This window comes from Corvus hawaiiensis, chromosome 19, assembly GCF_020740725.1.
Source record: "Corvus hawaiiensis isolate bCorHaw1 chromosome 19, bCorHaw1.pri.cur, whole genome shotgun sequence".
Lineage (NCBI taxonomy): Eukaryota > Metazoa > Chordata > Aves > Passeriformes > Corvidae > Corvus > Corvus hawaiiensis.
Genome location: NC_063231.1, coordinates 12,731,754 through 12,755,362, shown reverse-complemented (window position 1 = coordinate 12,755,362; position 23,609 = coordinate 12,731,754). Strand labels below are relative to the sequence as shown.

Sequence of the window (23,609 nt, the reverse complement as noted above, 5' to 3'; positions counted from 1 at the left end):
CGAGCCGGGTCCGTCGGCCGGTCGGCAACGGGGGGGGGCCGGGGGCAACGGGGGGGGGGCGGCGTAATACTAGTGGACCACCTAAAACGCACAAAAGACAATGGATGTTAAGAGCTGCACCAGAACTTGGCACCCGAGCAATAACCGCTTTCTTTCCACCCGTCGCTGCTTACCTCGCTCACTTGACGTGGACCGCTGAGATCCGTCTTTTCCTCCTAAAAATAAAGACAAAGACCAATGCTGTAACGTAGCCACCATTTACCCTTGCCCTACAAACACAAACGGTGACTGACCTTCCTGCAGGAACCCCCTCACCCGGTGTGGGGCGCTTTGCCACGGATTTAATCCGTCTGCATCTGAAAGATAGTGATGACAAAAGTCAAAGGGTTGCATGAGAACTTAACAGGCTCCAGCCATCCTGTGTCAATCTAGGAATGCCACCTAGAGGCCAAACTACACTCTACACTACAAATTTCAAGTCCCCGAGCCTTGTCCTATTACATCCATACACCAGGCTATGCAGCAGGGCAGAGCAGCTCCGGGACAAACCCAAGCAGGCAGCCGTGACACAGGAGATGACAAACAAGGGGACGCTACGAGGAGAGAAAACTCTGGGCTAGATGAGCACAAGGACCAAGAGAATGAGGAATGAGATGACCTAGGCGAGACCGGCGGTGAGCCGACTAGGCTCCAAGAACCCTGGCAGAAGAGGACGCTAACAGAAAGACTTAATCCAAGAACCCCAAAGATGGATGCCCGAGAATTGTATGGGCAGAATCCTCTAGCTGTCTTCGCATTCTTACAAGTCCTCATCCCCTGTAATGGGTCATTGTGGTGCACAGCTGTCGATGCAGCTCAGAACAAGACCTGAAAAGACACCCGACTCAACATTGCTAAAGAGACGCAATTCTGATGAAGTTCCAAGCTCAAGAGTCAAAGGATCGATGGTATCAGCACCACACTGAGGAACACCAAGAGAAGAGATGCTAAGAATAACGCCCAGCATTTGCAATAAGCAGCTCAGAGGGCTAAGACAAAAGACCTGTGACACGAGATGCCCAAAAGACAGAGAACACACAATAGACAAGTGACGTGCACCAGGACTGCTCTGCCCTGCACACCTTGGCATTGTGATCAAGATTTTCCCTTTATGTTGGCCTAAGGGTCCCCTTCTTGGGTATCCCCACCTCCAAATCTGACTCAAAAATCCCTCCTGGCGAGTCCCAACTCAACACTCTGCTGTCAGCCCATCTGTGGGTCACAAGCCTTGACTTATCTCTCAGACGTCTGCCTCGGGCACAAAAGAAGGCCGCCTCGCCATCCGAGAAGCTCCTGCTGTCACCGGGCTGTTCTCTCTTAGTCGGCTACCGCAAAGAAAACCGAACAAACATCAGTGCGTGAACTTAGTGGCACCTCAGCCAAAACCCGACAATTCCGCTACTCACCGTCTCCTAATAGGGCCAGGGTCCTCGGACCGTACGCTTTGGCCACGCTCCGATACTGACACTGTCATTGCAAGGTATACCTGGATTAGGAGGAGACAAGGTGATGCGACATTGCTGAGACTTGAGCAGACCCTCACTCCTCCTCCCCCTCCCTGACTCGATGCAACTCCCCAGCCGTTGCCAAAGGCTGCTCAGAAAGACCCTTCGAACGGAAAAGGTGAAGGCTTGGTCGAATAGTCCCATAATATTTTCAGAGGGCTCACAAGGGTGGCAAGGCAGGTCTGGCAGCAAGGAGCCTCGGAGAATACAAGCAGACCACCTAAAACACACAAATGACAACGGATGCTTAGAGCTGTACCAGAACTTGACACCCAAGGAATGACAACTTTTTCTTTCCACCTCTCACCGCTTACCTTGCTCGCTTCATTTTGACTGCTGCGATCCGGCTTGACCTCCTAAAAACAAAGAACAATGCTGTAACGTAGCCACCATTTACACTTGCCCTGCAAACACAAACGGCAACTCACCTTCCTGCGGGAACCCCCTCACCCGGTGTGGGGTGCTCTGCCACGGATTTAATCTGTCTGCATCTGAAAGAAAGTGATGACAAAAATCAAAGTGATGCATAGGATCTTAATAGCTCCAGCCATCCTGTGTCAATCTAGGAATACCACCTTGAGGTCAAACTACACCCTACATTACAAACTTCAAGTCCCCGGGCCCTGTCCTATTACACCTATACGCCAGACGGTGCAGCAGGGCAGAGCAGCTCCAGAGAAAACCCACACAGGCACCCGTGATACAGCAGATGACAAATGCGGGGAAGCAACAAGGAGAGAAAACCCTTGGTGAGAAGAATGACCGCAGGCACATCAAAGGGCTAAAGCAGAAGACACGAGACACCCAGTAGAGACAGAACACACAATAGACAAGCTGCACAACGTGCACTGGGACTGCTCTGCCTGGCACGCCTCAGCGCTGTGATCGAAAGGGAGACTTGCCCTTTAGGGGCCCTAAAGGGGCCCCTTCTTAGACATCCCCATCTCTGAAGCTGACTCAATATTCCCTCCCGGCGAGCCCCGACCCGACACCCCGCTTGCATCCCCTCAACTTATCTCTCGGACATCCAGGGATGCGAATCCTCCTCAGGTGCAAAAGAAGGCTGCTCACCGTCTGGGAAGCGCCTGCCGTCATCGGGCTGTCGTCTCTTAGTCGGCTACGATAAAAAAAAACCAAACGTCGAGGCCTGAACTTAGCGGGACGTGGGCCACTACAATTCTTGTACTCACCATCTCCTAAGATGGCCGGGGTCCTCGGGCCGCACGCTTCGGCCGCGCTCCGAGGCTGACGCCACCGTCGCAGGCTATACCTGAGCTACGAGGAGACAGGCCATGTGGCATTGCTGAAACTCGAGTGGACCCTCGCTCCTCCCTCCCTCCCCGACTCGCCGCAACTCCTCGGCCGTTGCCGAAGGCTACCCGGACGGCACCGTCACGTGGAAAAGGTCAAGGCTTCATCGCAGAGCTTTGCGATACTTGCGGAGGGGTCACGAGGGCGGCGAGCCGGGTCCGTCGGCCGTTCTGCGAGGGGGTTCGGCGTAACGCAAGTGGACCGCCTAAAACGCACAAATGACAATGGACGCTAAGGGCTGCACCAGAACTTGGCACCCAAGCAAGAACAACTTTTTCTTTTCAGCGGTCACTGCTTACCTCGCTCACTTGACATTGACTGCTGAGATCCGGCTTTACCTCCTAAAAACGAGGACAGAACAACAGTGGAACAGAGCCACCCTGTTACACTTGCCCTGCAAACACAAACGGCAACTCACCTTCCTGTGGGAACCCCCTCACCTACTATGGAGCGCTCCACCACAGATAGAATCGATCTGCGTCTGAAAGACAGCGATGACAAAAGTCAAAGTGCTGCATGAGAACTTAAAGGCTACAGGCACCTTGTGTCAATCTAAGAATACCATCTAGACGGCAACTACAGCCTACACAACAAATTTCAAGTCCCCGGGCTTTGCCCTATCGCACCTATAATGCCAGGCTATGCAGCAGGGCAGAGCAGCTCCGGGCCAAACCCACGCTGGCCCCTGTGACACGGGACGTGACAAACAAGGGGGTGCAACACGGAGAGAAACTCCCAGTGGGAAGGATGGCCGCCAGCACCTCTAAGGGCTAAGGAAAAAGACACACGACGCGAGAAGCCCAAAAGACGCAGAACACACGACAGACGAGCGACACAAGGCGCACCAGGACTGTTCTGTCCTACGTGCCTCAGCATTGTGATCCAAAATGAGACTTTCCCTATACGTGGCCTAAAGGGGCCCTTCCTTGGACGTCCCCGTCTCCAGAGCTAATTCAAAAATCCCTCCGACGAGTCCTGACCCGGCACATCGCTCTCATCCCCTCTGTGAGGCGTAGCCCTCCACTTACCTCTCGGCTGTCCAGGGATGCAAATCTGCATCAGGTGTGAAAGAAGGCCACCTCGCCATCTGGGAAGTTCCAGCCGTTGCCAGGCTGTTGTCTCTTAGTTGGCCACAAGAAAGAAAACCAAACGTCAAGGCGTGAACTTAGCGGCACATCAGCCAGAACCTGACAGTTCCTCTACTCACCATCTCCTAAGAGGGCCAGGCTCCCTGGGGGTCGCACGCTTCGGCTGCGCGCCGAGGCTGACGCTGTCATTGCGGCACATACCTGGGTTAAGAGGAGACAAAGTGATGCGGCATGGCTGAAACTTGAGCGGACCCTGGCGCTTCCTCCCTCCCTCCCGGACTCGCCGCAACTCCTCGGCCGTTGCCTTCACGTGGAAAAGGTCAAGGCTTCATCGCAGAGTCCCGTAATACTTGCGGAGAGCTCACGGGGGCGGCGAGCCGGGTCCGTCGGCCGGTCGGCAACGGGGGGGGGGCCGGGGGCAACGGGGGGGGGCGGCGTAATACTAGTGGACCACCTAAAACGCACAAAAGACAATGGATGTTAAGAGCTGCACCAGAACTTGGCACCCGAGCAATAACCGCTTTCTTTCCACCCGTCGCTGCTTACCTCGCTCACTTGACGTGGACCGCTGAGATCCGTCTTTTCCTCCTAAAAATAAAGACAAAGACCAATGCTGTAACGTAGCCACCATTTACCCTTGCCCTACAAACACAAACGGTGACTGACCTTCCTGCAGGAACCCCCTCACCCGGTGTGGGGCGCTTTGCCACGGATTTAATCCGTCTGCATCTGAAAGATAGTGATGACAAAAGTCAAAGGGTTGCATGAGAACTTAACAGGCTCCAGCCATCCTGTGTCAATCTAGGAATGCCACCTAGAGGCCAAACTACACTCTACACTACAAATTTCAAGTCCCCGAGCCTTGTCCTATTACATCCATACACCAGGCTATGCAGCAGGGCAGAGCAGCTCCGGGACAAACCCAAGCAGGCAGCCGTGACACAGGAGATGACAAACAAGGGGACGCTACGAGGAGAGAAAACTCTGGGCTAGATGAGCACAAGGACCAAGAGAATGAGGAATGAGATGACCTAGGCGAGACCGGCGGTGAGCCGACTAGGCTCCAAGAACCCTGGCAGAAGAGGACGCTAACAGAAAGACTTAATCCAAGAACCCCAAAGATGGATGCCCGAGAATTGTATGGGCAGAATCCTCTAGCTGTCTTCGCATTCTTACAAGTCCTCATCCCCTGTAATGGGTCATTGTGGTGCACAGCTGTCGATGCAGCTCAGAACAAGACCTGAAAAGACACCCGACTCAACATTGCTAAAGAGACGCAATTCTGATGAAGTTCCAAGCTCAAGAGTCAAAGGATCGATGGTATCAGCACCACACTGAGGAACACCAAGAGAAGAGATGCTAAGAATAACGCCCAGCATTTGCAATAAGCAGCTCAGAGGGCTAAGACAAAAGACCTGTGACACGAGATGCCCAAAAGACAGAGAACACACAATAGACAAGTGACGTGCACCAGGACTGCTCTGCCCTGCACACCTTGGCATTGTGATCAAGATTTTCCCTTTATGTTGGCCTAAGGGTCCCCTTCTTGGGTATCCCCACCTCCAAATCTGACTCAAAAATCCCTCCTGGCGAGTCCCAACTCAACACTCTGCTGTCAGCCCATCTGTGGGTCACAAGCCTTGACTTATCTCTCAGACGTCTGCCTCGGGCACAAAAGAAGGCCGCCTCGCCATCCGAGAAGCTCCTGCTGTCACCGGGCTGTTCTCTCTTAGTCGGCTACCGCAAAGAAAACCGAACAAACATCAGTGCGTGAACTTAGTGGCACCTCAGCCAAAACCCGACAATTCCGCTACTCACCGTCTCCTAATAGGGCCAGGGTCCTCGGACCGTACGCTTTGGCCACGCTCCGATACTGACACTGTCATTGCAAGGTATACCTGGATTAGGAGGAGACAAGGTGATGCGACATTGCTGAGACTTGAGCAGACCCTCACTCCTCCTCCCCCTCCCTGACTCGATGCAACTCCCCAGCCGTTGCCAAAGGCTGCTCAGAAAGACCCTTCGAACGGAAAAGGTGAAGGCTTGGTCGAATAGTCCCATAATATTTTCAGAGGGCTCACAAGGGTGGCAAGGCAGGTCTGGCAGCAAGGAGCCTCGGAGAATACAAGCAGACCACCTAAAACACACAAATGACAACGGATGCTTAGAGCTGTACCAGAACTTGACACCCAAGGAATGACAACTTTTTCTTTCCACCTCTCACCGCTTACCTTGCTCGCTTCATTTTGACTGCTGCGATCCGGCTTGACCTCCTAAAAACAAAGAACAATGCTGTAACGTAGCCACCATTTACACTTGCCCTGCAAACACAAACGGCAACTCACCTTCCTGCGGGAACCCCCTCACCCGGTGTGGGGTGCTCTGCCACGGATTTAATCTGTCTGCATCTGAAAGAAAGTGATGACAAAAATCAAAGTGATGCATAGGATCTTAATAGCTCCAGCCATCCTGTGTCAATCTAGGAATACCACCTTGAGGTCAAACTACACCCTACATTACAAACTTCAAGTCCCCGGGCCCTGTCCTATTACACCTATACGCCAGACGGTGCAGCAGGGCAGAGCAGCTCCAGAGAAAACCCACACAGGCACCCGTGATACAGCAGATGACAAATGCGGGGAAGCAACAAGGAGAGAAAACCCTTGGTGAGAAGAATGACCGCAGGCACATCAAAGGGCTAAAGCAGAAGACACGAGACACCCAGTAGAGACAGAACACACAATAGACAAGCTGCACAACGTGCACTGGGACTGCTCTGCCTGGCACGCCTCAGCGCTGTGATCGAAAGGGAGACTTGCCCTTTAGGGGCCCTAAAGGGGCCCCTTCTTAGACATCCCCATCTCTGAAGCTGACTCAATATTCCCTCCCGGCGAGCCCCGACCCGACACCCCGCTTGCATCCCCTCAACTTATCTCTCGGACATCCAGGGATGCGAATCCTCCTCAGGTGCAAAAGAAGGCTGCTCACCGTCTGGGAAGCGCCTGCCGTCATCGGGCTGTCGTCTCTTAGTCGGCTACGATAAAAAAAAACCAAACGTCGAGGCCTGAACTTAGCGGGACGTGGGCCACTACAATTCTTGTACTCACCATCTCCTAAGATGGCCGGGGTCCTCGGGCCGCACGCTTCGGCCGCGCTCCGAGGCTGACGCCACCGTCGCAGGCTATACCTGAGCTACGAGGAGACAGGCCATGTGGCATTGCTGAAACTCGAGTGGACCCTCGCTCCTCCCTCCCTCCCCGACTCGCCGCAACTCCTCGGCCGTTGCCGAAGGCTACCCGGACGGCACCGTCACGTGGAAAAGGTCAAGGCTTCATCGCAGAGCTTTGCGATACTTGCGGAGGGGTCACGAGGGCGGCGAGCCGGGTCCGTCGGCCGTTCTGCGAGGGGGTTCGGCGTAACGCAAGTGGACCGCCTAAAACGCACAAATGACAATGGACGCTAAGGGCTGCACCAGAACTTGGCACCCAAGCAAGAACAACTTTTTCTTTTCAGCGGTCACTGCTTACCTCGCTCACTTGACATTGACTGCTGAGATCCGGCTTTACCTCCTAAAAACGAGGACAGAACAACAGTGGAACAGAGCCACCCTGTTACACTTGCCCTGCAAACACAAACGGCAACTCACCTTCCTGTGGGAACCCCCTCACCTACTATGGAGCGCTCCACCACAGATAGAATCGATCTGCGTCTGAAAGACAGCGATGACAAAAGTCAAAGTGCTGCATGAGAACTTAAAGGCTACAGGCACCTTGTGTCAATCTAAGAATACCATCTAGACGGCAACTACAGCCTACACAACAAATTTCAAGTCCCCGGGCTTTGCCCTATCGCACCTATAATGCCAGGCTATGCAGCAGGGCAGAGCAGCTCCGGGCCAAACCCACGCTGGCCCCTGTGACACGGGACGTGACAAACAAGGGGGTGCAACACGGAGAGAAACTCCCAGTGGGAAGGATGGCCGCCAGCACCTCTAAGGGCTAAGGAAAAAGACACACGACGCGAGAAGCCCAAAAGACGCAGAACACACGACAGACGAGCGACACAAGGCGCACCAGGACTGTTCTGTCCTACGTGCCTCAGCATTGTGATCCAAAATGAGACTTTCCCTATACGTGGCCTAAAGAGGCCCTTCCTTGGACGTCCCCGTCTCCAGAGCTAATTCAAAAATCCCTCCGACGAGTCCTGACCCGGCACATCGCTCTCATCCCCTCTGTGAGGCGTAGCCCTCCACTTACCTCTCGGCTGTCCAGGGATGCAAATCTGCATCAGGTGTGAAAGAAGGCCACCTCGCCATCTGGGAAGTTCCAGCCGTTGCCAGGCTGTTGTCTCTTAGTTGGCCACAAGAAAGAAAACCAAACGTCAAGGCGTGAACTTAGTGGCACACCGGCCAAAACCCAACAATTCTTGTACTCACCATCTCCTAAAATGGCCAGGGCCCTCGGGCCACATGCTCCAGCCGCACTCCCAGTCTGACGCCGCCGTCACAGGGCATAGCTGAGATAAGAGGAGACAAGGCCACGTGGCATGGCTGAAACTTGAGGGGACCCTCACCCCTCCTCCCCCCCTCCCCCAACTTGCCGCAAATCCTCAGCCATTGCCAAATTCAACGTGGAGGGCACCTTCAAATGGAAAAGGTCAAGGCTCCGTCACAGAGTCCCGTGATACTTCCAACAGGCTCACGATGGCGGCGAGCCGGGTCCATCAGCCGGTAGGCGAGGCGATTTGGCATAAAAAAGTGGACCACCTTAAACATACAAACAACAACGGATGCTTAGAGCTGCACCAGAACGTGGCAACCATGCAATAACAACTGGTTCTGTCCACCGGTCACTGCTCACCTCACTCATTTGACATTGATTGGTGATACCTGGCTTTACTTCCTAAAAATTAAGACAAAGAACAATCTGGTGACATAGCCACTGTTTACACCTCCCCTGAAAAGCTGAATGACAATGGACCTTCCCGGGGGAGACAGGGCAAAACAAAACGGAAAGGCATGTACCGACATAGGGTCCGAAAGCATGGCATTGCCGGATTAGTTTCCATCTGAAACCGCTTGACCGTGACCTCTTTCCACAAGGGCCTCTGTCATATTGGACCAGCGGTTGGAATGCTTCAGACCACCTGTAAAACACAAAAAAACAAAGGATGTTTATAGTTTTATTACTAACACATTAAAACTCCAGTAACATCCAGCTCTGTGCTGGAATCAATACTCACCTCAGTCACCAATACTCATCTGGCTCATGGTGCCCCCGGTACCAGTACCCGGCCGTACCAAGCGCTTCGCATCTTCTAATGAAACAAAGAGCCAAACAATGGGGTAAGCATTGAAGAAAGTCAGGCTGGAGCTTGGGCTTCAGGTGCCAACCCACCTCATTGCTGTGCTCCTCTGGCCTCCTCCATTTGTGTCTGGTTTACATCCTATCCCTCTGCAAAAAAAATTATTTGTCAAAGTCACTCAGGCACACAGGGAAAGCTTAGCCTTCCCCAAGTTCTCATTTCTCAAAGCAAACCATCTAGGAGCCGCAAACAGCATGCATTAAAACAAATGACTAGAAAACTGCGAGACACTGCAGTACTTCTCCCATGCCTCCACCGAACCTCGCATGAACTGGCTGCGGTTGCTCCATCCGAGGTGTGGCTCAGGTGGCTAAACAAAGCAAAAAGTTCCCCGTAAAGTCTTCTTTCTACTCCACCTACCCCCCCAGTCTACTCCACAGGGCAGAGCAGTTTCAGGCTAAACACAAACTACACATTATGCTACAAACAGTGTGACACTAGGATGATAAAAAAAGCTCTCAGGAAGAAGAATAATGGCAAGGACCGAGACAACGCCAAAGAGATGACTGATGGTATGGCGATGGTGGAGGCTCTACGGAGCAGAAGAAAAAAACTGTAACTATGACCTGTGAGAAGGACTGTCAGTCACGATGATCAAGATGGCTGCGAGACAATGCTACATTCAGAATGTTCCCCATATCCTTACAGTCTTAGAAGCCCCAGGACATGACAGCTCACGGCTGCAAAGGATGGATGGCAATAGAGCCAGGAACAAGGCCTCAAAAGGCATCCAACTCGACGCTTCTAAGATGCGATTCCAAGATGGGATTCCAAGATGTGGCTGAGCCCGCCGGTAAAAGAACAAATTATATTGGCATCATGCCGATAAAGTACAAATATTCAAGAACCTAGAGATGGCAGCCAATGCTTGTAATAAGGCCCTCAAAGGGAAAAGGCAAAGATATCTGATCCAAGGGATCCCAAAAGCATGCTAGACAGCACAAGACTGAGGGGAACTGCTCTGCATGTCCTACAGTTGCAATCAAAAGTAGAGCTGCTCTCTTTAGCTGTCCAAAGAAGCCCCTTAAAGGGCATCCCCTTTCCCCTCTGCTAATTTTTAAATCTCTCCCAGGAATTTCTAACCCGCTGCTCTGCTGGCATCCCATCCCCAGGTTGTGGCACCCAACTTATCTTTCAAATGATCCGCGATGTGCATCCGCATTGGACGCGAAATAAATCTGCCTCAGCCATCTCGGAAGGCCCCGCAATTGCCGGGTAGCCTCCTGGATAAAAAAGAGCCAAAATCAATAGACAAGTTTAGGAGCACATGGGCCAAATCCCAACAAGTCAGCTGCTCGCTCGCTCCTAAGTGCGCCTAGGTCCTCAAGTCTCTGGCTTTAACCCATGTCAAGGCTGTGGCTGTTATTATGATGGGCACCTGCATTAGCGAGAGACAAAGTTACGAGGCATTTCTGTGAGTGCAGTGGATGCGTTTGTGGGCCGTAAGACGCACGTAAATGCATCTGATGCACGTGTAGAAAAGCTTTAGGGGGCCCCAAATGGACACTGTTTCCTACTGTGCTGCCTTCAAAACCTCCCCACAATAACCCCTAGTCCAATACCCTGCACACCCCTCCCTCTCCCAGTCACAATCCTTGACTATTAGAAGCCTCGATCTCAGTCATCATCTTTGACATGGGGCAAATCCCTTTTGGGACACAATGCATTTGCTGAAAAAAATTGAAGTATCCCACTCAACGCAATCTGGAATTGCGGGAAGTTACACAACTCCTAAAAAAAATACAAGAACAAAAACAGAAATCGCAAAAGCACCTTATCACCCCTGAATGCACAACCAAAAATTGTGAACTTATATACTCTCTGTGTTCAATGCTATCTTCTTCACAGTGCCTTTAAGGCCTCTGATGCTTTAGATACCAAAAGCACCTACTGAAAACAAGCTAAGCTGAAAGATCCCTTTCATTGAAATAAGAGGAAAGCTCTTGTCACAGTCACTCCCAGGGAGGGAATGAAGCCCTTAGCCAAAGGCTGGGGTTGATATAGCTCTGGCCGGGCCCGCCTCTCGATCCCACAATGCCCAGGAAAAGGGAGGAGGCAAATACCGCAAGGTATAAAAGCTCTTGGAGGAGCAGTGGTCATTTGGCTCCTCTGACTTAAATTCGAGATGAGTAAAAGGCTCAATAGAGAAGAAAACTCTTCAGGGAAATGATGACACTTTCTTTTTTGCTTCAACAACATCAAGCAAAAGGGCAGAAAACCGGTAAGAAATAAAACATTGTGTTTTGGCAGCACAGCTAGATAACTTGGATAATTTGTTCCTAACTTGGATAAATATTCCTTAGTGATTAATAAGTAGTATTCCACATGTGACTAAGGTAGAGAGGAATAGTAATTGTATGAATGATGTAACTCTCATTGAGATCTCTAATTAGGGCTATATACATTAAAAATAAAAATAAGAAAAATGAATACACTCCCAGGTGGCATTAGGGTTACATCTGTGCCAGACTCGCTCCCATATGACATTCAGTACCGGGGCTCGGGTAGGAGCACCCTGAAACACAGATTTAAATCCTTAAAATGCTCAAAAAGGGAGAGCTTCCTTCAATTGAGCTCCTTACAATGCGGGAATGGGCACCAGTTACCTCCACTTAAACTGATACAGTGGCAAATAAATGGCTTCTCCCCTTCAATTTAATCCCCTAAACTATTGGGAAAAGAGGGGTTTCCTCACTTTAAATCTCTCCAGTGATGGAAAAAGGGGGATTTTTCCTCAATTCAAACCTTTAAAAAGGAGGGACAACTGGGCTTCCCCCTCAATTTAAACCTTAGGACAATGAAAAGGGGGAAGCTACCCTTAATTCAAACGCATAAAAGAGCATTGTTGAGGTTTTCCCCTTCCATTTAAACTGGAAAATAATGGACAGTGAGGATTCCCTGTCAATTTATACCCCTGATGGCATGGAAAATGCAGGGTTTCCCTCAAATGAGACCATTAAAATGACAGGGGAAGCAGATACCCCCCCAATTTTAACACAGACAATTATGGAAAAGGAAGCTGATTATCTCAATTTAAGCTCCTTTTCTCCTAATAACTCTCTCTTTTCTGGGGGCACTGGGGAGGGACTGGGGGCTCTGGAGAGGGGCTGATGAGATGAAAGGGACCTCACAGGCTCCCCTGCCTGCTCAGGTGCCACCCCCTTGGCACAAAGGTTTTTCCCTGGGCATTTTCTTGAAGCGATGTTCTGTACCCGGGTGCATCCGGCCAACTTCCCAGCTCCTGCCGGATGCTGTGACCGTTGTTCCCGGAGGGGCTCTCGAGATGCCTCCGTTGGCCCCTCTCGACCAGCAGCTCCCTGCATAGGTGTGCCCAGGGAACCCTCTGAAAGCAGCCTGTGGCAAGAGCCGCCCCCTCCTCATTCTCGCTGGTCGCACCTGGGGCTGCTGGATCTTGGAGTGCAGGGATGAGGCAGAGAATGGTCCTGCCGGTTGTTCCCTCCCCTGCGCGGGCCATCATCCACCCCCGAAACACCGGGGTGCCAGGCTTTCCTTTCCGTGGAAAAGGACCGGCCTTCTCGTCCGGGTGCCCGTGGCCAAAACTGGGATCCTGCCTTCAAAATTCCGTATGTCCTAGACTTGTAACTACCAAGGAAATTCCCCACAGATCACAAGCAATTACCAGTAATTTTTCTTCCATAATCATTACTGACTTGCGTTTCCAGTGAAGTGTTTGACGCACCCCTTGAGGGGTCGGGGGTTTGGCCGGGTTGTTTATGGCTGATCCTGGCAGGCACGCCCATCACCAGTCCACCCTGAATTTCAGTGAAATATTGATATTGTTTATAAATACTCCCTCTGCCTGCTACTCCATCTTTCCTCGTGCATCTGCAGGGAGCAGATTGACTCCATCCTTTGATCCCAACTGCAGCTCTCCGGCCCAAATGCCGGTCCTCGTGGACACAATCTAAGCAGAAAACTACTATGTGTTTGCTTTTGAAGTAAAAGTCTTATTGCATCTGGCTGTACAATTAAAATAAATACCTGTGTTGATGGTCACTGTAAGAAAGCTTTTCAGAGGATAAAATATCCATTTTGGTAGCACAGATCCCATTTTGACAATGTTGCATTCTTGTGGGTTTGGGAATCCTGCCTGTATAAGACATCTGAAAATTGGTATTTTGCAAATTGATATCTTGAAACAGAGTCATTTTGATATTTTGGAACTTGAGACTCTGCTATTATGAAATGGGAAAAAAAAATGGTATTTTGGAACCTGGTAGTTTGCAATTTTGAAACAGGGTAACTTTGGTATTTTGGAACTTGGTAATCTGGTATTTTAAAACTGAGATTTTGAAACCTGGTTTTCTGGTATTTTGAAATTTGGGTTTCTCTTATTTTGAAACAATGTTATTCTAGTATTTTGGAACCTAGTTTTTGGTAGACTGTTTTTTTAGTATTTTTTAAGATGAGCTTTTAGTATTTTTGTAATCCCAGGGTTTGGTTTTTTGTAATCTGTGCTTGGCAGGGACCTGGGACATCCTAACTGAGTCTCTTGGCTTCATTTGCTGTCTTCCACTACAATTAACCTGGCATGGAAACTGTTAAATAGCAGACTATATGATGAGACACCTCCTGAAACAAATAAATTGCAGTTAAACGTCTCTTCCTACACTAACACCTGGCCCAGTTTAAATCCATATTTAGCCCTTAATCAGGGGGGATGGGGAAGCAGAGGTTAAATGATTTACTAAGAAGTTTTTTGTTAAAAGCAATGCATACAGCTTGCTCAACACTTATTGTGCTTACCAAAGCAAGATGAGAAGATAGAGGACTATTGATAAAGGGAAGGAATCTTGACCAAAGATCCTGTTTTTAACCTAACTCAAACCAGTCTTGAAGTTTAGACTTGGGCCAGGGACATAAAGAGCATGCACATGGAAGCAAGGTGAAAAGTTCAGGATGAGGAAGACCCTTTACTTCATCTGAGGAAGACTTATTTCATTCCGGAGACCCCTGCCCACAACCACCAGACAACACTGCACAAGTGCAGCGCAGACATAAATGACTTTTGGGCTCATTGTAATACAAAGCGAGGCTAGGCAATGAATAGGTATAGGCATATTGGGAAACTTAATGAATATGCAACTTGTAACCCGATATATACCAAGCTGAATGTAGCTGTTGGCATGCATGACTTTGGAGGAACTATTCCCCCGTGTGTTCCAGTGCTGGAATAAACATACCTACTTTACTATTTATTCCAGCAGTGGAATCTTTTCTGCATATCAGCCTGACTCTTCCTCTCCTCCCATTTCCCACCACTCCACTCAGGGCTTTCCACACTCACTCTTTTCCTCCCTCAGTGGCATCACAGCAGAACATAGCAAGGTTTTGGCTGGCACTTGAGCTCTCCAAGTTGATCTTACCAAGAACTCTTCTGCTTTTCACTGCACCAGCCACAACAACATTTGCTCACTAAAATAAATGCTTTCCACAATGAACTGAAGGTGCAAAGGAACAAGTGCTGCACAGCAATATTTTTCAGCCTGAGGACAAAGAAATACTTTCTAAGGTTTGGATCCTGTTCCAGTGCACCGGAACCAAATCAATCTGCTTCTACTCTGAAAACATCAGCAACACCAAACCGAGCTGCCAGCATGAAGCACCTCACTGTTCCTACCCTGCCTGTGCCTCACACCCTGCTTCGTCGTGCCCTGCTCTACCACGCTACAGACTGCCGGGAGCAAGATTCATCCTTGAGAATCGTCACACTGATATCCTTGAACATTCCAACCTCAATGCCAATATTGTAGGAACCTCCTGCATTCCATTCCCTAGTACAGCAACAAGAAAAAGTCCTCACCCACCCTGCATCTTCAAAAAATAGTGTACAAGGTTTAAATAAGCCTTGTGGTTTGAGGGGGACCATCTGCCCAAAAAGCCCAACTCTGCATCCAGATGAAATGAACACCACCGTTACAAACATACTATAATACTGGCTTCTCGCAAGTATAAAAGTAGGTATTATATAATGTTAGAAATGCTTTTTGCTGTGTGGATGTAGTTTTCTCTCTTTTTAGCAAGAATGTTAGCAAGTGTGACCAAGTAAAATAACCTCCAAGCGAACAGAGGATGAGGCCCGAGAAGCTGCTAATCAACACTTTGTCCAGGGAACAAAAGGGCCCAAAGGCTACTCCGCCCGAAGAACGGGCGGCCAGGAGAGTCCGAGAGCTGCTATCACCGCTCTGCCCGGAGAGACGAAGAGGCCCAAAGCTGCAATCAGCCCTGACTGTCTGGAGAATTAAGAGATCCACCCTACCATCGACTCTTACCTAGCGAGCCCAACCCCAAGAATCAAAAGAAATAAAACCACAAGGCAGAAGAGTACGCATGCTTTAAAAAGGCGGAACCAAGGAGTGGCCATGCAGCACAGCTCCAGGAAAAGTTTGAATATTAATCGAGAACAGACAGTAAAAATAGTATAAAAAGGACTCACCTCAAGCATCAGGTGTGCTCTTGGCAGAGCACCAAGGCACCAGGGGTTGCAAAGTGGGAGCTACTCCCCCCCATATGCTGGGTTGAGGAAAACTCCTAGAGGACCCAGGGTCTAAAGTTACCCCAAGAGAATTTGGGGTTGGATGCTAGCAGTGCTGGGTTGAGGGAAATCCAAGAACACCCAGAATCCTAAGGATTATATCATACCCATGCGTGGATACTAACAAGTGACTTGAAAGAGGTACCTTATTATTCTATTGTGAGTAAGAATAGGTGAGTGAACAAATATTAAAAAAGAGTGAATGTGTGAATGAAAAACTGTGTAATTAGAAGTTAACTTGGTTTTTGGGGAAGGTGGGCTATAATAAATTTTTTTTTGTACTGTGAAAGGGTGGGTAGTATTTTACAGCAGTGAAGATTGGTGTTTTAAAAGAATGAATTAGTATTTCAAAGGGGGGGATAAATTGGTATTTTAATTAAGTTAGAATAGAGAACCCCTGGAAAAATGGGACAACAACCTAGTAAATTAAGTTCAAATTATAAAAGGGTGCCAGAGGATATACCCCAAGACAGTCCCCTCGGGGTCAAACTCGCAAACTGGGAAACTGATCCTTCTACAAAAGGAAAAGATAAAGTAAAAATGATTCAATTCTGCATGAAAGAGTGGGTCAAAAAGGAAATCAGATATGATCATGTGTACTGGCCAAAATATGGGTCTGATGAGGCATGGATTTGCCAGGCTCTAAATTTTCTTGGGGAAAAGGGACTAAGGGCATCAAAAAGGAAATTACAGTTTGTGGAATCAGAAGTAAAATATCTCAGCCACCTGATAAGCAAAGGTAGCCTAAAACTAAGTCCTGAAAGAATTACAGGGATTTTATCCCTCCCTCCTCCCTCTTCAAAGAAGGAGGTTAAAAGACTGCTGGGGCTACTGAGATATTGCAGACTATGGATTAAAGGATATACACAAGCAGTAAAATGTTTATATGAAAAATTAACAGGGGGAGACAATACACAATGGACCAAAAATGATGATGATAAATTAGAAAAACTGCAGTTGAAACTAGCCTCGATACCAGCCCTAAGCTTACCCTCACTAGAAAAACCCTTTCATTTATATGTGAATGCAGAAAATGGAGTAGCTCATGGTGTATTAGTCCAGGAATGGGGAGGAGTGAGAAGACCAATAGCTTATTTATCTAAATTATTGGACCCAGTAAGCCGTGGCTGGCCAGTATGCATTCAAGCCATAGCAGCTACTGCTATTTTGGTGGAGGAGAGCCGTAAGCCCGGCCCAATTCCTGTATGGGGAACCAAAAGATAACCTGGCACATGATAGCTTAGAAATTATTCAATACCAAACAAAAGTTCGGGAAGATCTAGCAGAACAAGCCCTCTTAGAAGGGGAAAGAATATATGTGGATGGTTCATCCAGATGCTTGCAAGGAAAAAGAATGTCAGGATATGCCTTAGTCGATGGGATAAATATGCAGACCATTGAAAAAGGAAAACTACCTTCAAATTGGTCGGCGCAATCTTGTGAATTATACGCTCTAGAGAGAGCGCTGAAGCATTTAGCACACAAAAAGGGGACCATCTATACTGATTCAAAGTATGCCTTTGGGGTAATACATACCTTTGGAAAGATCTGGGAAGAAAGGGGTTTACTAAATTCAAAGGGGAAGGAACTGATACATGAAGGCCTGATTTCAGAAGTTCTGGAGGCATTAAAATTGCCTGAAGAAATAGCCATAGTGCATATCAAAGGACACCAAAAAGGGATGACCCCAGAAATAAGAGGGAATAATCTAGCAGACCAAGAAGCCAAAGATGCAGCAGAAAATGGGACTAAACGAATTATGTTAATCCTGACCCCAGAAAGGGGAGAATTGGAAATCCCCAAATTTAGTAAAGAAGAAAAGGAATTATTTAAGATAGGGGGAGAACAAGATCAATCTGGAAAACGGAAACTCCCTGATGGGAGACAGTTACTTAATAAGCCACTCACTAAGAGAATATTAGAAGATATGCATTAAAAAACTCATTGGGGTACTCAAGCTTTGTGTGATCATTTTCTGAGAAATTATGGGTGTATTGGAATCTTTGGGGTAGCAAAACAAATAACTGGGAACTGTATAACTTGCCAAAGAGTGAATAGGAAAATAACGAGAAAAACAACATTAAGAGGCCGTGAGTTAGCTCTGCGACCATTCCAAAGTATCCAAGTAGATTTCACTGAACTTCCTCAAGTACAGAGATGAAAGTTCCTATTAGTAATAGTAAACCATCTAACTCATTGGGTAGAAGCAGTTCCTGCTACTAGAGCTACAGCTAACATAGTATGCAAAACCCTTCTGGAACAAATTATTCCCAGATATGAATGGTTAATAAAATAGACTCAGATCGAGGAACACATTTTACATCCAAAGTCTTACAACAAATAACTCAAGCCTTGGGGATAAAATGGGAATTACATACCCCCTGGCACCCACAAAGTTCAGGCCAAGTAGAAAGAATGAACCAGACTTTGAAAAAAACTTCAACAAAATTAATGATTGAAACTCAAATGTCGTGGGTAAAGTGCTTACCTTTGGCTCTGTTGAGAGTCCGAACACAGCCCAGGTCAGACCTGGGAGTATCTCCTTATGAGATGATGTTCAGATTACCTTCAGATTACCACTCAACATGAAACAGCCACTTATGAAGTAGGAGAAGTAAGTGTCAGAAAATATGTCACCACAATTGCCAGAACACTTGAAAATTTGCGGCTGAAAGGAATGATCCCTCAAACCACAACTTTGGAGTTCAAAATTCATAATAGCCATCCAGGGGAATGGGTACTAGTAAAAACATGGAAAGAACAATCTTTGACTCCGCAATGGGAGGGTCCTTTTCAGGTACTGCTGATGACTGAGGCCGCAATCCGGACCAAGGAACGAGGGTGGATCCATGCCAGCAGAATCAAAGGACCTGTAAAAGAACCTGAAGAATGGACTGTAATATCCAAACCAAGTGATACCAAATTGATTCTTAAACAGAGGCCAGGTGGCAACGAACTAGAACAAATCTAAATAATCCAAAGGATATGCAAAGAATCACACCTAACTGAGAAGTAAAAGCCAAATTTATATCAGTAGTTTCAAGTGCCCCCTGGAGAAATTCTGGGACATCTTGGAGAAGAATATTCTCACTTCAAACAGGAAGGGTTGGGACTGTATCAAACAGGGAACTCTCATGTTCTGATTCTAGCCTGTGATTTGTGTTAAGAGGGGGGAGAATCACAACTTCCATCAATGCCACATCATATACCCTGTTTGAATCATTCTAACACAGGGCATGCCAGCCAGGTCAAATGTAAGTAATTAATCTAGAGGGAAATTGGCAAGGGTGTCAAGCACAAAATCGACCCCCTATCCAGACAAAATCATAAGCAACAAAAGCAACAACTTTGCTCTGCAGATATGAATTACTAGTGCCTGTTGAATGGGAAATACCTAAGATATAATAAGATACTACAGTTTAAAAAAAAAAAAAAAGTGCCAAAAGAAACTTGAAAGGAAGTGACAAGGAAATAGAGGGCAAGACCGGGTTGGCCACTGTACTCGCCACCAAGAAGATCCAATACACCTGCTATGGGTTGCAACCTCATAGGCAAGGGAGGTGGGAATATAAGCCATGCCAGACCTCTGTTACTCCTCCTTTTGTCACTTATCCTGGTCCCTTTCGGGACACTGGCAAGACCATGTTACAAATGCTACCGAAAGCTCTACATGGAAAGACATATTACTCATACCCATATCAACAGTCACTGTTATGACTCGTCCAAATTAGGTATTTGCATGCATAAAAGAGAAAAATATTAGATTACAGAAAATTTGGGAACAAGTGGAAACAGACTAAGAAGTAATTGTCCAAAAGGAGAAAAATGGATTTGCTTCACAGCTGCCACCAGGGGAATAGTCCAAGATTTGGTAAAAGAACAAGTGGTAAGTAAAACTACAAAGCCAGCACAGCAACCTCGCCCTATATTCACCTCACATCAGGACCTATATGCAAAGCTTAAACAACAGTTAAAAGGAAAAAAACCCCAAGGTTAGGAAAAAATCTCTTTGTGGAATTGGGGGAGAGGATAAGTAAAGAACTTAACATAACCAACTGTTTGGTCTGTGGAGGAGCTTTAATGACAGAAGAATGGCCATGGAAAGGTAGCAGCGCAGGCCCAGTAGAACTCCTTAAATGGAACCGGACAAATGTAAGAGGGGGGAACCAACCTGAGGGGTGGATTTTAAGTTCAACAGTGATAGGGGAAGAATGCCTCTGGCGAACTGAGAAAAACTTTCTTAATGAAGTAAAAAAACACTCCCTGTAAAAGGTATAAAGTGAGTAACAAAACTTCAACATAGTGGGTCCCAGAAAAACCAACTTGGTATTGGGCTCAGAAAAAAAGAAGACTGTGCATATGATAATGAAATTGGACTCTTTCAGTGTAATAACACAAGGAAAAATCCTTATTTTGGAATCCCAGAAATACCCAAATTTTGGGAGAATATAAATCAACAAGAAATTAATTATTGGAAAGCACCAGATGGCTTATTTTGGATATGTGGGAAAAGGGCATACCCGATACTCCCTTCACACTGGAAAGGGAGTGGTACACTAGGAATCATTCAACCAGGGTTTTTCCTTTTACCAGAACCAGAGGGAGATCAATTAGAAATAGCTGTCTATGAAGACTTCAAAAGAAATAAAAGAGATTTGATTGGAGGATTCCAAAAATGGAAAGATGAGGAATGGCCCCCTGAACAAATATTAGAAACACATGGGCCAGCTACCTGGGCACAAGATAGAAGTTGGGGATAGCGAACCCCAATTTACATGCTGAATCGTATCATCAGACTCCAAGCCCTTGTAGAAATCATAACCAATGAAACAGCCGGGGCTATGGAATTAATAGTCAGCCAGCAACGCCAAACCAGAGCTGCAATATATCAAAATAGGCTGGCTTTAGACTATTTACTGGCTGAAGAAGGGGATGTATGCGGGAAGTTCAATACATCGGATTGTTGTTTAAAAATCAATGACAATGAGGATGCCATTCTAGATATCGCCAACAATATCAGAAAAATAGCCCATGTACCAGTCCAAAAATGGGAATCAATGATGACTGCTAACTGGTGGGATGGCATATTGGGGAAAGAATGGTGGAAGAAGCTAGGCTTCTTCCTCTTATGTGCTACAGCTAGTCTAATATTTCTTCCTTGCTTGATCCCCTGCTTTATTCAGCTAATCACAAGCGTAGTTCAAGGCATGCAAGTTGTGGCAATGCCTACAGACCCAAAGTTGGCTATGTCTGGAACAGCACAAAAAATTATAGTATTAAAAAGACAAAGTGATATAAAAGACCCTCTCGAAGAAGCCACATTGATCTGTGAAAAGAACAAACGGACATTAGAAGCCAAGAAAAAAGAATTATTGCTCAAGCCAAATGATTTATAAAATAGAAAAAGGGGGGATTGTTATAAACATATAATATTGGCTTCTCGCAAGTATAAAAGTAGGTATTATATAATGTTAGAAATGCTTTTTGCTGTGTGGATGTGGTTTTCTCTCTTTTTAGCAAGAATGTTAGCAAGTGTGACCAAGTAAAATAACCTCCAAGCGAACAGAGGATGAGGCCCGAGAAGCTGCTAATCAACACTTTGTCCAGGGAACAAAAGGGCCCAAAGGCTACTCCGCCCGAAGAACGGGCGGCCAGGAGAGTCCGAGAGCTGCTATCACCGCTCTGCCCGGAGAGACGAAGAGGCCCAAAGCTGCAATCAGCCCTGACTGTCTGGAGAATTAAGAGATCCACCCTACCATCGACTCTTACCTAGCGAGCCCAACCCCAAGAATCAAAAGAAATAAAACCGCAAGGCAGAAGAGTAGCATGCTCAAAAAGGCGGAACCAAGGAGTGGCCATGCAGCACAGCTCCGGGAAAAGTTTGAATATTAATCGAGAACAGACAGTAAAAATAGTATAAAAAGGACTCACCTCGAGCATCAGGTGTGCTCTTGGCAGAGCGCCAAGGCATCCAGCCATTACCCCTTTGCTTTATTTTATGTGTCTCTTATTGTCTTTATATTAAACCCTTTAAATTCTCACAGGAGGGTGAACCTCGTTTTTCACACCACAAATAGATCAGTGAACAACAGATGCACGGGACACTGTCAGCTTGGACCTCCAATTATCTCCACCCCTGCCGCTGGATTAACACAGCAATGGAAATATGACACCACGAAGGTCTCATGAGAGAGTACAATATACATGGAACACCGCTTCCAGCAGGCACCCACGTTGGTATTTAAAGGCGTGGCTCAGTTAAAGAGCAACACCAAAAAAAGTCCCCAGGCAAAAAGCCTGGGAAGTCGGGGTTGGGTTTTTTCCAATCTTCCTTTCAGTGACTTTTGCAAGCAAGCTCTGAAGCGGACAAGCCACAAGCGTCCCCCAGCGTCCCTTGCCGGGACTCGGGCCGGGCTGGCGCCGTTCCACGGTGCGAGGGGACCGGAAAAGCCACGCGACCCACGGCACCGGCGGCACTCGGCGCCCGGGGGCGGCCCCGCGCTCCCGGACCCGGGCGGAGCGCAGCTCCCGGCACGGAAGCGGCTCCTCCGGCAGGCGGAGGCGGCCCCGCGCCGGGAGAGCCCCGCCCGCCCCCGGCGCCTGCCGAGCAGCCCCGGGCCGAGGGGGACCCGGCGGCGCCCGAGCCCCGCGCACGGAGCGCACGCAGCGGGCGGGACGACAGGGAGCGGCTCGGCTCCGCGCCTCGTCTCCCGCCTGCCCGCCCTGACAGCGCTCGCCTGGGCTCCGCACGGCTCGGACCGCCGCGGCTCCGTCGGTCCCTGTCAGCAGCCCAGCCCCCAAACTGCCATTCCTCCTTAGAAGGGGCCAGAAAGGGCCTCCCCAGGGGCCAGGAGTGCTCCCGCGCAAGACATTGGGGGCCGGGGCACGGGCAAAAGCGCCCTCAAATGCAGCGGCACGCCCCCATCTAAACCCTTCAAATGCTGGAAGAGCTGGAGTTTCCTTCAATTTAACCCCTGGAACTGAGGCAACGGGCAGTGTTTACCACAATTTAAACCAATACAATGGCAAATAAATGGGTTCTCCCCTTCAGCTCAATCCCCTGAAATATCAGAAAGAGACGGGCTTTCCTCAAATTAAATCTTTCAAATAATGGGAAAACGGCGATTTTTACCTCAATTAAAACCCTTAAAAAGCATGGACAACAGGGCTTCCCCCTCAACGTAAACCTCAGGATGATGAAAATGCGGGGGGGTTACCCGCAATTCAAACCCCTAAAGTGGCAAGACCCGTGCTCTCCCCTTCCATTTAAAGTGGAACGTGGGAACTCCCTATCAACTGATAACCCTAACACCATAGAAAAGGCAGGTTTTCCTTCAATCAATACCCTTAAAGTCACAAGTGAAGGGGCATCCCCCCAGGTTAAACACAGGCAATAACGAAAGAGGAATTTCTTCCGGCAATTTACACCCCTTTTGTCCTCGCAACCCCCTTTTTTTTTTCTGGGGGTACTGGCGGGGGGGGAGGGGGGGGGGGCGGGCGTGTCGAGGGGTTGGCAAGATGAAATCAAAAGGAAAAAGGAGAAAGATCCCCCTTGCAAATCCACACCGTGGCTCACCTGCTACTCCCCGGCACAAAGGTTCATCCCTCGGCACCTCATTTAAGCAACGCTCCACATCCAAGCGCTCCCCCAGACCCTGGGAGACGCTCTCACCGTCCTTCCGTGAGAGACACCCCCCGCCCCCCAGGAGCCCGGCATAAGCACCTCTCTTCCAGCATCGCCGTGCA

General features: G+C 48.4%; 4 long non-coding RNA genes across 5 annotated transcripts; all 4 read right to left on the bottom strand.

Moving 5' to 3' along the window:
• Nucleotides 1-1,146: 1,146 nt before the first annotated feature.
• LOC125335817 lies at nt 1,147-1,974 on the bottom strand. 2 transcript variants are annotated; one of them, XR_007207555.1, is made up of 4 exons: nt 1,859-1,974; nt 1,709-1,764; nt 1,446-1,525; nt 1,147-1,364 (listed from the first exon to the last, which is right to left on the bottom strand). It is a non-coding gene; the product is annotated as an uncharacterized LOC125335817 (long non-coding RNA). The 2 variants fall into 2 exon arrangements; XR_007207554.1 differs by having other exon boundaries at nt 1,446-1,764.
• Nucleotides 1,975-3,159: 1,185 nt separating this feature from the next.
• Nucleotides 3,160-4,083, bottom strand: LOC125335611. Its single transcript, XR_007207499.1, has 3 exons — nt 4,063-4,083; nt 3,884-3,976; nt 3,160-3,336 (listed from the first exon to the last, which is right to left on the bottom strand). It is a non-coding gene; the product is annotated as an uncharacterized LOC125335611 (long non-coding RNA).
• Nucleotides 4,084-5,462: 1,379 nt separating this feature from the next.
• LOC125335964 lies at nt 5,463-6,290 on the bottom strand. Its single transcript, XR_007207599.1, has 3 exons — nt 6,175-6,290; nt 5,762-6,080; nt 5,463-5,680 (listed from the first exon to the last, which is right to left on the bottom strand). It is a non-coding gene; the product is annotated as an uncharacterized LOC125335964 (long non-coding RNA).
• A 2,257-nt stretch (nt 6,291-8,547) lies between these two features.
• On the bottom strand, nt 8,548-9,085 carry LOC125335623. The gene is made up of 3 exons (XR_007207503.1): nt 8,967-9,085; nt 8,803-8,844; nt 8,548-8,708 (listed from the first exon to the last, which is right to left on the bottom strand). It is a non-coding gene; the product is annotated as an uncharacterized LOC125335623 (long non-coding RNA).
• Nucleotides 9,086-23,609: the final 14,524 nt, after the last annotated feature.